The sequence below is a fragment of the Spinacia oleracea genome, chromosome 4, assembly GCF_020520425.1.
Source record: "Spinacia oleracea cultivar Varoflay chromosome 4, BTI_SOV_V1, whole genome shotgun sequence".
NCBI lineage: Eukaryota > Viridiplantae > Streptophyta > Magnoliopsida > Caryophyllales > Amaranthaceae > Spinacia > Spinacia oleracea.
Window position 1 is genome coordinate 94650041 of NC_079490.1, and position 14859 is coordinate 94664899.

General features: G+C 36.7%; 2 long non-coding RNA genes across 4 annotated transcripts; one reads left to right on the top strand and one right to left on the bottom strand.

Moving 5' to 3' along the window:
* The first annotated feature begins 288 nt into the window (after window positions 1–288).
* On the top strand, window positions 289–3759 carry LOC130459347 (uncharacterized). Of its 2 annotated transcripts, XR_008918698.1 has the most exons (4): window positions 290–610; window positions 2756–2853; window positions 2948–3361; window positions 3498–3759. It is a non-coding gene; the product is annotated as an uncharacterized lncRNA (long non-coding RNA). The 2 variants fall into 2 exon arrangements; XR_008918697.1 differs by having other exon boundaries at window positions 289–610; window positions 2756–3361.
* Window positions 3760–5956: 2197 nt separating this feature from the next.
* On the bottom strand, window positions 5957–10821 carry LOC110775774 (uncharacterized). 2 transcript variants are annotated; one of them, XR_002529877.2, is made up of 5 exons: window positions 10658–10818; window positions 9992–10083; window positions 9222–9284; window positions 8978–9115; window positions 5957–6177 (listed from the first exon to the last, which is right to left on the bottom strand). It is a non-coding gene; the product is annotated as an uncharacterized lncRNA (long non-coding RNA). The 2 variants fall into 2 exon arrangements; XR_002529878.2 differs by lacking the exon at window positions 5957–6177 and adding an exon at window positions 7048–7801 and having other exon boundaries at window positions 10658–10821.
* Window positions 10822–14859: the final 4038 nt, after the last annotated feature.

Below are 14859 nucleotides of genomic sequence, written 5' to 3' on the forward strand. Positions count from 1 at the left end.
TTCCTTCGTTTTACGTCCCATAAAAACAAGGGGGTTTTCTCGTTTAGCTAGCCCTGAAAATGAGAATCACTAGTAGAAAAAAGCCCTGTTGCAGCCCCCTTATTGCAGAGTACATGTACTAATACGCTTCAACAACCAGTAGGTCAACGCGGGTCAAACTCTTTAAAGGGTTGTTGCAGCGTAAAAATTAATTGTCCCCTACAAAAGAGCTTTTTGCAGCGTACATAATAAAAGCCCGCAGCAATAACCCTTTTATTTTGCAGCGTACATGGTAAAAGCCCCTGCAATAGCATGTTCTAATTTTTTTCGCCGCAACGTTAATTCACACCAAACATTTCATCTCAAACCTCAAGGCCGATTTCGAAATTATATCTCGCGCTCAGTACCCCCTTTATTCTTCCCTCAGCGTTCCCTGCGTCTCACCCGTCGCCGGTGGTTCTCGCGAGTCTCCGTCGCCGCTGGGTCTCGCCCGTCGCCGGTGGTACTCCAGCAAGGGTATATTTCCTCGCCTCCTCGCCTCCTCACCAGTGGTTCCTTGGGGATTTGGGAGTTATGTATTTTCGTATCGGCGGCAGAGCACCACTCCACCGTAGCGACGTGAGTGACGGCGGTAAGCAACTCTGTCACTTCATCTTCTTGCTCCTTTTTTTTGTTGTTTCTGGGGTAAATTAATTTTGTGATTTGGGTAAGTTGAAAAGTACAGAAGATTGAAGGGTGCACACAGATTGACTCAGATCTGGGTAACATACAGTGGAGTTTTATAATTTAGGAAAAATACATTCTTGTGATTATATTTGTTTTTTTGCTTGTTATTCCATGACCCTTTGCTTTTTTGCCCCTTCTCGTTGTTGATATTTTGGATTAATGAAAAAATATTAAATTTCTTGTTGGGCTTCTCGCAAAATTCACAAAGTTAATGATTTAAGCAATTTTTTTTTTGTTTTCCTGGGATTGATTTGGTTGATGAAGGTTAGTTGTAAAGAAACAGTGTTTAGATTGACTAGCTTTTAGAGTTTTCTTTGTTTTATTAACTAGAATTAGGGATTTTCAGTATAAATAGACAAGATTGAAGTAGAAATAGATGCCTATTTCTTGATATTCAATTGATCAGATTCTTGTTTTGGTCTTTGTTGCTGGTTATTTATCTGGGAATTGAAGATTTGAAGCTCATAATTGGTTGTTTGAGCTGTAACCTTTCCTGGGAAGTAGAGAAGGGGGAGAACAAGAGGTGATTTTGATAAGCTCATAATTGGTTGTTTGAGCTGTAACCTTGCCTTGGTTGTTGAGTGATTTAAGGACTTGATTAGGCACCAGTTTCCTTGTGATCAACACTCATGAGTTTATACAGAAGTGGGTAATGAGTCAAATTCGTATTAATTGGTATGTGATTGATGGAGTTTGTAGAGGAGATTCAGAAAGGAGTTAGTATACCAATAATGATTGGCAATCTGTTAGTGAGGAAAAGGCTATTAGTTCACCTCTGCAACTTGTTGGGCTTGTGATGAAAGCAAAGTCTTATAGCTTATCACCCGATAAGCCTGAAACAAACACACTCTTTGTGCACAGATCAACTACTGGGAATAAGGTTGTTGATTGCAATGATCTTCCTGTGAAAGTTAGTGAATCTGTAGAATCATTTTCTGTTAAGAATGATGAAGAAGAGCCTGAATCATTGAGGGTGTTGATCTGTAGTCATAGTTCTGGTGTTTCTAATGATATCACTGGTCAGGAAATTAGGGAGGAAGATTTTGTATCCTGCACGTCATTGGCTAGTGAAAACAACAGTAATAACGACGAAGAATTCGGCTAGTGAAAACAACAGTAATAACGACGAAGAATTCCTAGCTTTAGAGTCTAATTCTGATGCAAATTCACCAGCCTCAAGTGATACAGAGAACACCCAATCAGCTGTTGTTGTTCCTCAAAAGTCTAATATTATGGGGTCAATATCTATGCCAAATCCTGTTAGAGACGTGTTTGCAGTTGCGGAAGAATTCCTTTACTTTTTCTCCCCCTTCTATTTGTGTCAGACTGCTAGATACCTGATTAAGTCAGCATGTGACATGAGTGGTTGTCACGCACTTGGCAGCACTCAGTGAGAAAGTCAAACTTTGCTAGTCTTAGACCTTTTTTCTACACTTCTATCTATGCCATGTAGATGACCTAGTTGAGATATACATGTATGGATTACATTCTTTTATCTCACTTGCTTAATATTTTAACCCTTTTCAAATTATCTCACTTGTTGCATAGTCATAGTGCAGGCTTTTGGTGCCCTAACTCCCTTGCCAGTTGATGAGCTTAGGGATGGATTTGGTTGGTCCCATGTCATCCTTCCTTTAATCTTCATCTACACTTGTCTCTGAAATAGAAGTGTCTCCCGAGTTTATAGTTGTACTGTTGTAATATTCTTTTTAACCTGTGTACTGTCTCTTTTTGATCTTGCAATAACATCATCTGCCTTTATAGTTGGGGTGGAGGGTGCATATCTGCCGTCTTTTCATTTTTTGAGCCAATAATTTATATTGGGTCAGTTATTGATTACAGGAACTATATAATTATCTGTGTTAATCCAGATAATTATTGCCGGAAAAAGTAAATCAAAACTGGTATTGAAATTCAAGGCTTTGAAACCAGTTATGCAAACCTACTTATAGCTTGCTTTGTGAGCCTGTGACGAGATTGACTACATGCTTTATTCATAAGTTAGATATGTTAGTTTTCTGATCTTTTTTTACCATTTTCTCTGTAACAGCTTAGAGTGCTCGATAAAGAAGATCCACTTCATCTTATCTAATATTCCTCCTCTAGGAAACGTTGATGAGAAAGATGCTATTGAGATGTGGAGTGCAGGTGATACCCCTTTCTTGTTTGATTAATTGGCTTCTGGTGTCCATCAATTTCTTTTGTTTTCACACCCTATGATTTCTCATTCTTATTTATCCAGATTAGTCTTAGCGCTGCAGACTTGGGGGAGACTTTATGCTCCCTGAACTTTTCTAGTCGAGTCAAGGGAATCGAATATGGTCCATATTTGGTTGGTTGCTTTTTTGTTCTGTTCTGTATGAGATATTGGTGCATTCCCATTGTGTATTAGCTAGACATTTGTCCTCTGAGTATGAACTTATGTTGGAAATATGGTAGAATAGGTAGGAATTTCTTCACTCTTAGACCAATTAAAGGGTTCAAATGGTATTTCTAAACTAGCAGAACTGTGATGGATGGATGGCCTTCAAGCGAATTGTATACATGTAGAGTTCACCTCTTATATACTCGAATGCATAGAGATTGTATGCGTACAGTTTAAGGCCGGCTAGAGATAGTCACGTTACACCATGACTACGAAGGCCGGCTAGATGAGGTAATTAATTAATTTTCCTTACTCTTGATTCGTATTCGAGACTATTAGTACATTGTCATTAGTTGCTTGAATTTTAAAATGTGACATTTAATTGAATTTAATCTAATGCTCCCATCAAATTTTATCTTTTGTAAAGGTCTATACTCCGAGGAATGCGCCTTATGCTAGTGAGGAAATTGATGTGGTTCGTGAGCAATGGGCTAAGTTTTTTACGAGCAAGTATTTATTATTGGCCTGAGCGCGCTTGATTGAGTAGGTTTAGATGTTATAGAACAATCTTTTACTTCGTATATTAAAATGTATGCGTTCCTTGAAATTGGAACGTACATATATTTAAATGTATATGGTACGTGCACTTTGGTTTTGGAATATATACAAAACTACAGTTATTGTTTTTATATTTGTTATACAGGTTTCGATATTCTATTATTGTTGTGACATGTTTCTATATTTGGTGCAAGGCACTCTAGGTATCCCTAAACAAAATTAAAATTTTCCACCCAAAAGTGCTTTGTTGCAGCGTACATATATATGTGTACGCTGCAACAAGGGTGTAAAATTTGGCAAAATTTCAGACTTGTTGCAGCGTACAAATAGATGTACCCTGCAACAGGTCGGGTCTTTTACAGCGTACATAAATTTGTACGTTGCAACAAGCCAAGATTTTTGCCAAATTTTTTACACTTGTTGCAGCGTACATGCATATGTACGCTGCAAAAAGGTACTTTTCGCAACGAACATTGTACGCTGCAACAAGTTCAGACTTGTTGCAGGCCCCCTAGTTGCAGCATACGATGTACGCTGCAACAGGGGTCTAAAAGCCCGCTGCAATAAGGGTTTTTTCTACTAGTGAATCTTTAAAAAACATTTTTACCTCGTGGTTGGACTTGGCCAGACCCAATTACACTTTATAGCTTTGATTTCGAAAACATTTGTAGCTACCCCCAATGACAAAGTGAGGAAGTTTCTACGCCTCTTTAGATACTTCCAATGACAAAGTGAGGGAGTTTCTATACTATCCGTTGACAAATCCCAATGACACGTGAGGGATATGTCGACACTTCAAGTGATGACCCTTAAGTCAAATGTTATCACTTAGGGGCTCGTGAGACCCTCGCAAAAGCAGGTCACCATGGCTTGTGTGACGCACTCCGTCTAATACTTTGACCATCGTCTTACTCCAAGACTCAGTCAAAGTGGGGGCTAACTGTAGACACCTACTTTTGTCCCCATTCCCAAAAGGGAAGGTTCGATGATGAGAACATAAATCTCCACTTGACAACGCATCTCCTATAAAATAACGAATCTCAATTCCCCTTTTCATTTCACCCGAAACCTGCTATTTATAGAAACCTGCTATTTATGAAAACCTGCTAGAAATAGTAACTGCCGTAATAGGTAGTTGTTAAAAGTGGCAAGTCATAAAAGATAGAAACCTGTCAGAATTAGGTGTTGCACTCCAACATAAATCCTAAATGAGATAGAAATTGCGAGAGAATCCTATTCCTAATACGATTCGAAAATAAAGAGTTACGTATTAATTAAAATCCTAACGAGCCTAGAGTTCGTACGGGCCCAGACGCATCCCGTCATAAAATTAATACGCACTAAAAGACTCGATTAAGTCTCATACACTCCGGATTCTAAGAGTCCGAATCTGACAAAGAAACGGCCCAAACATCAATTTCAACGCCCAGCCCTGGTCGCTGAAATTGCCTGGATCCTATTTTCAACGCCCAGAGATGGGCGCCGAAATCTTTGACGCCCAGCCCTGGGCGCTGAAAATACTTGGGATGTGTTCTTTCCTAATTCTTCGTGGATTAGAGTTCTACAATTCTATCTTTCCACGAACTCTTTTTTATAAATATAGCCCCAATTTCGACGTGAAAAACACACACAACACACAATTCATATTCTGAGTATTGACTCCAACCCCTAAGCCTAAGCCTCACGCTGCGAAATTGATCCCGCATTCTGTCGCAATCGATCCAAAAATCGAACAGAACGTATCCTGTCCCTTGTAGCTGAAAAATTAAGCCCGAAAACTTGAGATTCGTTAAATAAAAGGAGAAATAGAAAAGCCAAAGTGGTTAGTTTTCTTAGAACCGTGACGCACCTCTCAAGGGTGCGTCGTAATGTGTCCCTTCGCATGATTTAATCGCTTTCCTCGCCTTTTATAAAACTGTTAAACTATTAAATCTGATTGTTCTATCACGCCTAATAAAGATAATATCTTGGACAATGGAACTATCATGCTAGGTCCCTTAAATCAATCTAAACAAGATAATCACGATCGATCTAGTATTATGTGTTGCATATTGTTAAAATCAATTCAGATTAGTTTAATAGTTAACGCATGTCCCTTCAATTATTTATGTTGAGCTAGTAAGGATATCCTGCCTCTAGAATTATCGAAGAGCGAGTACTCCTCTCGGTAGTTACAGTCCCCCGAACCCTCAATCTCTGCCCTGCGGGTGTACGTTGAGCGATCCCCACACCAGGGATCACAAGGGAACTTATGGCCGTCGTGGTCAAACATAATTGCACTCCCTTTATGTCACGATAACCGGGTTTTGTCAGTTTTTCTCATTGTCGTTAAAAACTGAATGGCGACTCCTATATTACTAGTCAATTGGGTGTAAACTCACAGGAAATCCAATTACACTTGATTTGACAAAAAGAAACGTCACACCCACGAGGGACGAGGTCACGCATTAGCCTCGTGCTTTTTCGAACCCCTCACACAAAGACATCCACAATATTTTTCTGCTCCACATAATTTGGCTATTTGCCTTAGCATCCATACTTCACTTTACCTACAAAGACAAGCAAAAATCTTAAACATTGTTAATACCAATCACAGATGACGAATAAGATTAAAATTTAGAATAAAATTTAAAATAAAATTAAGATTAAAATAATTTCTTCATCTATTTCACTTGTCAGCAAATGTTTCATGTTACATAGTCAATAATATTCGACTGCACTGCTTCAAAATCAATTTTGTTTCACCTATATCATTGTTTAAGATAATACCTTATCTTCCTCTTTGTATACTTTACAGTTCATATGGGTCTTATGATTAAAAAAAAAAATATGTTGTTTCTTTCAATACTAGCAATTCAGAAATCCCGCAAACAAGATGATATCAAAATCGTGTGTCAGAAATATAACTTCAAGCTTCCAACAGAAAACTATGTACATTCTATTGTACAGTTATATTACAAATTTATGAATAAATGACACATTCATACAGATGATAAATAGTTGAATTTCAACACAAATCTAATCAAGTTCACATGTCAAATGTCACAGATCATATAACATGTAAGTCACTCTTTTCAGGTCCAATGTTGTAAGCATTAACAAACGTAGTGCGTTTCCTTTCAGGGGTTTTGTTCATGGTTTTTAGCATTGATCCTAGGTTGAAGCTTACCGCCCACCTGGGTTTATACTTTAAATTTACCGAAGTGTTTTTCTTTTGGTTAAGTGAAGTTGTTGTTTTTTGCTTCAGTTTGTGGTTGCCTGTCAGGGTTTTTTAGCATTGATCCTAGGTTGAAGCTTAGAGCCCACCAGGGTTTATATTTTGGCATTTTGCTAATGCCTTGTTTGTCATTATTTGGGGCTTGGAGGGGGGGGGGGGGGGGGGGGATTCTCTGTCCTTAACAGAGTCTGCTTTCCAGTTTAACTAATATGGAGAGAGATAGAAAGACAGATAAGTTTTAGAAGCTGATTTTCTTGGTGTACAGAGAACAACCGATACTTAACCGTGAAGGAAAAGTCTGTCTCCTAATCTGAAAATAAAAGCATATTTATGCAGATTACTGTTCATATGGATTTTGCTTGTAAAATACAAGTAGCATTTTGGATATCCGTATAAAGCTTTGGAAAATAGTTATTATGCAGTACATATTTTTTGAATACTTAAGTACGTTTCTTTTTGTTCCTGATTTATATCTAGGTCCCGGATTTCGTTATCCATCAATCTTAGGAATGTTTGGAGAAGATGAATGGCTGGTCTATAGATCACCATGCAGCTAGTGGTAAGAAAGGCTTCACCTTTGTGCTCCATTCTACTCTATATATGTCATCATGAAATGTGTGAAATGTTGTTAGTTATTTTAATATGTCAATTTTATTTCATTTTGTTTGTCCATTTTGGGTATCATATTTTCGCCCCACAACGTTCAACTGAAAGTTTGTTGTATTGCTTCAAATGCTCACTTATATTTATGGGCTTATTAACTGACACAAACGATTTCAGGGTTGACAAAGAAGGTCGGTGCACAAACAGATTTTATGAACATGAATTCAAACAGAGCCACAATGGCAACATAAACCGCCCCTTTTGTGAGAGGTTGGTGCACACCCTATAATGCAGTTTCATCCTTGCATCATCTCTGGCAAAAATATAGAACTAACAGGGGAAGAGCTCAATTCCTGCAGAAAAGCTTCAAACATTCAGAAGAACCATGTTGTATAGGTGACTTACAGATGCATTTCTAAGTTACTTTTCTTCATAAGCTGTTCATATTTCAAGATTATAAAACAGCAAGTTGGTTGAAAAAAATGATGAGTTCATTTGGATGTTTAAATATTGGTAGCAATGCATGCTTTATGAGCCTACTAAAAAAGTGAAAATCATAGAGACTGACCTACCAGCTATTCATAACCATGACTCTGAGGTTCTGAATTGGCAACCCCCCCCCCCCCCCCCCCCACCAGGTAAGGTCAAACTCAATACAATTTTGCAGTGTCGAAGGAGGACAGGGTGGGGTTTGGGATGGTGGTTCGTCCTAATGGTGGCTGGCAGCAAGCCCACAAAGGGCATCCCTGTACTACAGGCAGAAGCTGCAGCTCTGCAGTTTGGTCTGCGTTACGCGAAGGAAGCTGGCTTCTCACTGGTTGAGGCAGAGGTTGATAGTGCAGGTCTTGTAGCACTGCTGAAGGGGAACTCTACGGAGCTATCCCCCACCCAAGTTATTGTTCATATGGTATTAAGTGTTTCGCAAATAGCCTACCTTATTGTTGTTTTGGTTTTCGTAGAAGGAGTTGTATCATTTCACTATTGATCCTGAAATTGTTACGGTGGTTTGAACACGACCTATGTTTGAAGGTTAACCAAGTGCCCCAGGAAAACAGTTAAATCCTTCTCTTTCATTTTTTTGAACTAAAGTTTTATTGATTGGAATTTCCTAAAAAAAGTAATGACCCTAAAGCTTAACATTAATACACTTGGAGCTTTTAAAAATGATGAACCTCTAGTTGTAAAAAAAAACCAAAATTACTAACGATAAACCAATCACGAAACGCTGCAAATCCTAAAATATATTCTTACGAGTAATGACATTGCAAAACAAAAAGGTGGGCAGATGAACTAAGAAAGGGCAACACATCAGGTAATTTAGAGGCTTAAAGGTGGGCAGAGGAAGCAGATAGCCAGATAAAACAGTTTATACCTGGATAGAATATCATTTCAAACGTTCGCAATGTAATAGTTAAAATGATACCAAATCATCAGTCATTCAATCATAGAATTTGATCTCATAGAGGGTCTAATTGTCAGTTCTTAGCTCAACAAGGTTCATAAATATTCACAAGAAACGAAAGTCATACCAGGATTATCAAGATCCACATCCATATTCACAAGGGCACCATCAATTCATCAAGGGGTGCATCTTCCGGTCCATCTCTTCCTGTCAGTCCATCTTTATCAAAGTCTGTCTCCATATATACTATCTCCAATCATCTCCTCTTCAGGTTTGCAAATTAAATTAATAAGTCACATGAAAGTACATGTAACACATCAAAATATTATTTACATAACTCTTTTCCAGTTGCAAAAGCATAATATGTTTACCTCTTTCCAATTCCATATCTTGATTATTCCCACTAAATTGCTCAGCATTCACATCACGTGCATCTACATCATAGAGTAAAAAAATAAACAATTTTCAGTTTATAAAAACACAATAAACAAAGAAGAAGTTGGGCCCTTTCAACATGTCAAGTGTTAGGGGGAGGGAGAGAGGAGGCAATAGGAAACTTTCTAGCTAAACCAAAGTGGCAAGATTTATTGTCAGGGTAAACCAAAATATCACCTTTCCTACTTTGCTAAGATACAGATGTTCAAGCCAACTACTTCATACAATGTTAATTGGTGCCACTAGATATTGTATAAATATCTAAGATAACCCGAACCCATACCCAGACTCACTATAGCCTAAGTCCGAGAGCCCAAATCAACTACACTCGTTACCAGAACTGAAGGCCCCAAACCCATATAAAAGATGAACACGCCATCAACTCTGCTGAACCCACAACAGTGGCTTAGTGCCAACATAGTTCAAACTAATTTGTCTAGCTATTATATTAACTAAAATCAGACTTATATCATCCAAAAAGCAATCATAATCAAATCTGCTAAAAAATCATAATCAAATCTGTTAAAGAATCATAAACAAATATCCATCAACAAAATTCGGATAATCTCAATAAAATCAAATAGAAAACAAACATTAAGTTCAAACTTATGTCATCCAAAACAGGAAAAAAAAAGAGCCAAATCGTCAAAATTACAAAAAAAAACGCAATAAAACATAGAACTGGAAAAATAATGATGAAAATTACCTTCTTCTCTAATTACCTCCCTAAGAAACTGCAATAGAAAACTACAGATCACCTCCTTGTTCTCTCCTGTCCTCTGCCTCTTCTTTCAAAGCCTATAACAACACCCAATTAGTCATTACACTTATTAAAAATTTCAAACATATAAACTAGTTCACCAAAAGAGTTAATCATGTACTTAATTGAGAATACTGATTCTCAAGATGATGAATCGTCACTTTCATATGATGTAACCATTGCTCAGTTTCTAATCAATTGACAATATTCCACAAAATTTTAACACCCAATAGAAGCAAATTCAGTCAAATTTCATCATCAGACAATTTCTAGTATCATCAGCAATACAAATTTCGATTAATTAATTAATAATAACCAAATCAATCAAACAAAATAAGTAAAAATATTTTACGAAAACAAGAAATCAATCGCAAAATTAAAATATGGTGTGATTGAAATTCAAACTCGTATATGGAACTTACAAAAAATCGCATAATTTAAATATCATATGATTTAGATTCAATATTAATGTCTGATAGAAGCAAGGAGTATAGAATTGTTGATAAATAAGCATGAAAGGGGAAGCAACAGGAGGGTGAAAGAGGCAAGAGAAAGAGGCGATAAATTGGGGGAATTACCTCCTATAAATTGAAGCTAATTCAGGGGAATTACCTCGGCGGAGAATCGTTGTTGATTTTGCCCTCGTTCTTGATCAGCAGCAAGAAGCTTGAAGGTTTCGTAGCGGTGCCGCCTTGAAGAGTTCTTTGACAGTTTGAGAATTAGGAGTTCGGTCAGAATAGAGAGAGAGAACAGTTTTAGGGAATTCGCGTTGGATTCACCATATTTTTCCCGCTTTTGTTTTTTTTTTTTTAGATAAAAAAAAGTGATTTTTATTAGCCACGAAAATAATTTTGTGGCAAATTTCGTGGCACAAGTGTATGTTCGCCACGAATGTATTTTTCTCGTGGCATAAATTTTGTTGTTATTCTTAGTTTATTACTAAATGTTATTTTTTCCGTGGAAAGATGTAAAATTGCCACGAATTTAAAATTCCCGTGGTTCACAAGTGATGATTTGTAGTAGTGAATGTAGCCAAAAAATTAACGAAATTGAAGCGATCACTACTACAAATCCCGTCATTTAGAGACACTTTTTAAGCCTGTTTTCGACGCCTAAAAGCGTCGAGAATTCTGGCCTCGACGCCTTCCAAAAGCGGCGACAAAATGTTAGTCGAGAATTTCTCAACGCTTATAGGCATCCTCAAAGGTCAACGCTTTTTTCCGACTAGGTGTTGATTCAAGCGTCGAAAATCGCGACGCTTTAGGGCGTCGAGAAATGTATACATTGGCGTCGATAATATCTACTTATCCCGCCATACTTAGCAACATCCTAATTAACTTCTAGACGCTTTTGGTAGTCGGCTAAGAGAATTATGGCAGAAATTTTAAATCTATATATAAATGAGCACTATATCACGAAATCAAAAAGCATTCAAATTTATTTGTATAAGCTTTTTTTTCCACCTACGTACATGCACAAGAATAAATTTATAATTATAAAATTAAAGCAACAAGATCAATAATGGAACCTGAATTTTGAATAATTGGTCTTCAATAAAATTAGCTTAACTATAAAAATTTAGATATAGCTAGTTAATATCTATAGTACATACATGTTACTAGCCAAAATCCATAGTACATAAATGTCACTAACCAAAATCCTAACCAAAACATCATCAGATATAGAAATCATATCTACTAAACCAAAGAACTAAAGCCTAGAAAAACTAGGATCTAACTATATATATTATGATAGTAGCTTAGAAGCTAAGTGTCCTTGCCTTCATTCTCGTCTTGCACCTTATCAAGTTGGACGACCTTCAAAGAAAAATAAAAAATGTAACAAGTACACTATATATATTTACTATGAAAGTAATCAAGCTAGTCATTGTGATCACTATATATATATATATATATATATATATATATATATATATATATATATATATATATATATATATAGCAATGCATTAAAAAAATAAGATAACTAAATTCTGTACAAGGTGGGAATGAGTCGGTTATCTAGTATTTGCATGAAGCTATCTGGTAAGCAGTACTAACCATTGTACACTAAATACTATAGTACAATACTAAATACACAAGTTCAAGTCACCGATTATTACTCCTTTGGACAATGTAAGAACTTCAAAACTAATAGTGCAAATAAAGAATACAACAAAGCTCTTATTTCATTGACTGGAGTACAAATTAAACAAAATGCAGAACTTCCAGCTATAACTTGAGTGTTGAGTGTTGAGTGTGATCACAACTTGGGTGTGAAATCTGTTTGGAAAGTTCTACTGAACTTCCAGCCTTCGTTAGTATAGAAAAAGTGAACCTATCAAGAGTTGAAGACACATTCTGCCACCCTCGTGCATTGGTTGTTGGAGAAACTCACTAGATTACCACTAACATTCATGAATAACAGAAAAATTCTAAAATTCTTGAAGCTGCCTCCACAACTCACCTAACATAACATAAACCAGTTATTCTAACTAGTTTACGGGACTCCAAAGAAAGTGTAAATGCATTCTTTCTCTGGAATGTGTTAGTAATTGATCTTGGCTGCCTAAGGCAACTACTAACCTGCAGTAGGGAAAATCTTTTAGGCTTTAAATAAAAAAGGCAACTGTCTTATCATTAGACGAGTGCATGCATTATTATAATAAGGGGTTCTGAATGGTTATATCTAGGAAATTAGGACTAGCTAGAAAGTAACAACAACCTGAAGACACAAAGCAAGAAACTTTATTTAAAGTGGCTGCCTCGGCATCAGAAACTATCCTTTGTTCTCATCCCTTGTTCCATATTTGACCTGACTACATAAATGAAATTGACAGGTTTCTCTTTCTTAAGCAGTAATTCTTCTAACACAAATAACAAAGCTATGACACAGTGAGGCAGTAGCTAATCTATTCTTGCTGTCCTATATTCCTGTAGTCCTGTGAGGGGCTATGACTCCATCCCAGACAGTTCCTATCATTCGTTCATGATTGTGAGTTTCACTGGCACTTTAAGCTCATAGCTTTTAGAGCATCATGAGCATGAATTCACTTCATATCATATTGAAGCTATGCAAAACGGTTTGCACGAATGATTAAAAACAACACAATTCAGAGAAAGACCTTGTTTTAGAATCACCTACTAAATACAACAAGAAGCAAATAGTGAAACCAGAACACTAAAACAAAACCAGCATAGAATGGGTTTGGAAATGGTCTCAAAATATTAGATTGCTTTGTTTTCAGAGGTTAATCAAGTACACTCAGTAATAGGACCCAACAAAACTGATCAGGAATAACAAAGAAACAGCTATAAACTGATCAGTCTAGAAAATTCTCAACGGAATGATTTTTCACCCAGCGCTTACACCCAGGCATTGAGCTAACCGCGCCTAGAAACAATGTGTTTTGTAGTAGTGCATGTGTAGGACAAAGTGACAAACTCCCCACATCATTTTAACACCAAGAAGTTCACGTAAAAAATAAGAACACCAAGATTCTAGAGTGCATAGAAAGTATTTACACAAGGATTGTATTACCTTGTCTCACTTTTCTGAACTTTTTGTGCAATATGGTGGAGAACTTTAGGGAGACAAGTCACCAAGATATCACATATTCACATGAACCCCAACCTCAATTGTTCTGTATTTCTCTCTTGTTCATCGATTTTTTTTGACACCCTAGGTAATTAGCTTTACAAGGGACCACTCTAAACCCATTCTGGATTTTGGTTTGTAAAAGTATTACCATGCTCCACTAAAACATAGAGAAAATAACCTTATAAGCCCTTGGTTCCATTATAACACGAACAAATAACCTTATAAGCTTAGAACACCAAAACTGCTAAGCCCTTATAGAGAGATATATAGAACGAAGTTTATAGCCACTAATACAAAAAAGGGCATAGAGTACTGTTGAAATACACTTTATAGGACGCCTTAGAGGCGTTCTCCAACTTAACGCGCTATAAAGTTTATAAAACGGGTAAAAGAAGCGTTTTATATAGATAGTCATAAAGTACAGTGATAAGAGATAAGCGTCCTCTATTCCCTTCCTAAAATCAGAAAATAAAGAAGAAATATAGAACGGTTAACGTACATAGCCGTCTCTTTACTCTATAATAATGCGCGCCTTCCGTACATAACCGTCCTCTATTCTTCCTGTTAAATATTGAGATACATAACACCTTGCGTACATAGGCGTATTATATACTTCCTGTTTAATATAAAAATAGAAAGCAGTTTCCTTACACAACCGTTCTATATTCTACCCTTTTTTTTATATATTATAGTTGCACACGCGTCCCTAAAATAGGATATTACGATTCTAGGTCCTATATGTAAACCAAATCTTAATAGATAAAATAGAAATGATATCCACGCGATCTTTCTGAAAATAATTTCATTCAATAATAAAATAATATTGTTCATTCAATAACAAGATCCTATTATTCATTGACAAAATATAAATGATCTACCCAAGTACGGCAAAAACAAAATCCAATATCAATAAAAAAAATAAAAAAAATTGTAGCGGAAGAGCTTTGGTAGAATGGTAGCAGCAACAACGTATTGGGGATTGTATAGCAGCAGCAACTGGGGATGGTGTAGCAGCAATAATAGCAGCTTCTGAAGCAAGAACAACTTCTGCAGCAACATCAACTTCTACAGCAACAGTAGGGACAATATCGGTGCAATTGTCTACTGGTGGTAGACTAGCTTGGCAGTTCGTCTGCAGGACTGAACTGAGGTAATTAACCATCTCCTTGAGCTAGCTTAAGTCACACTAGATCATCGTCAAAAAGGATATCAAA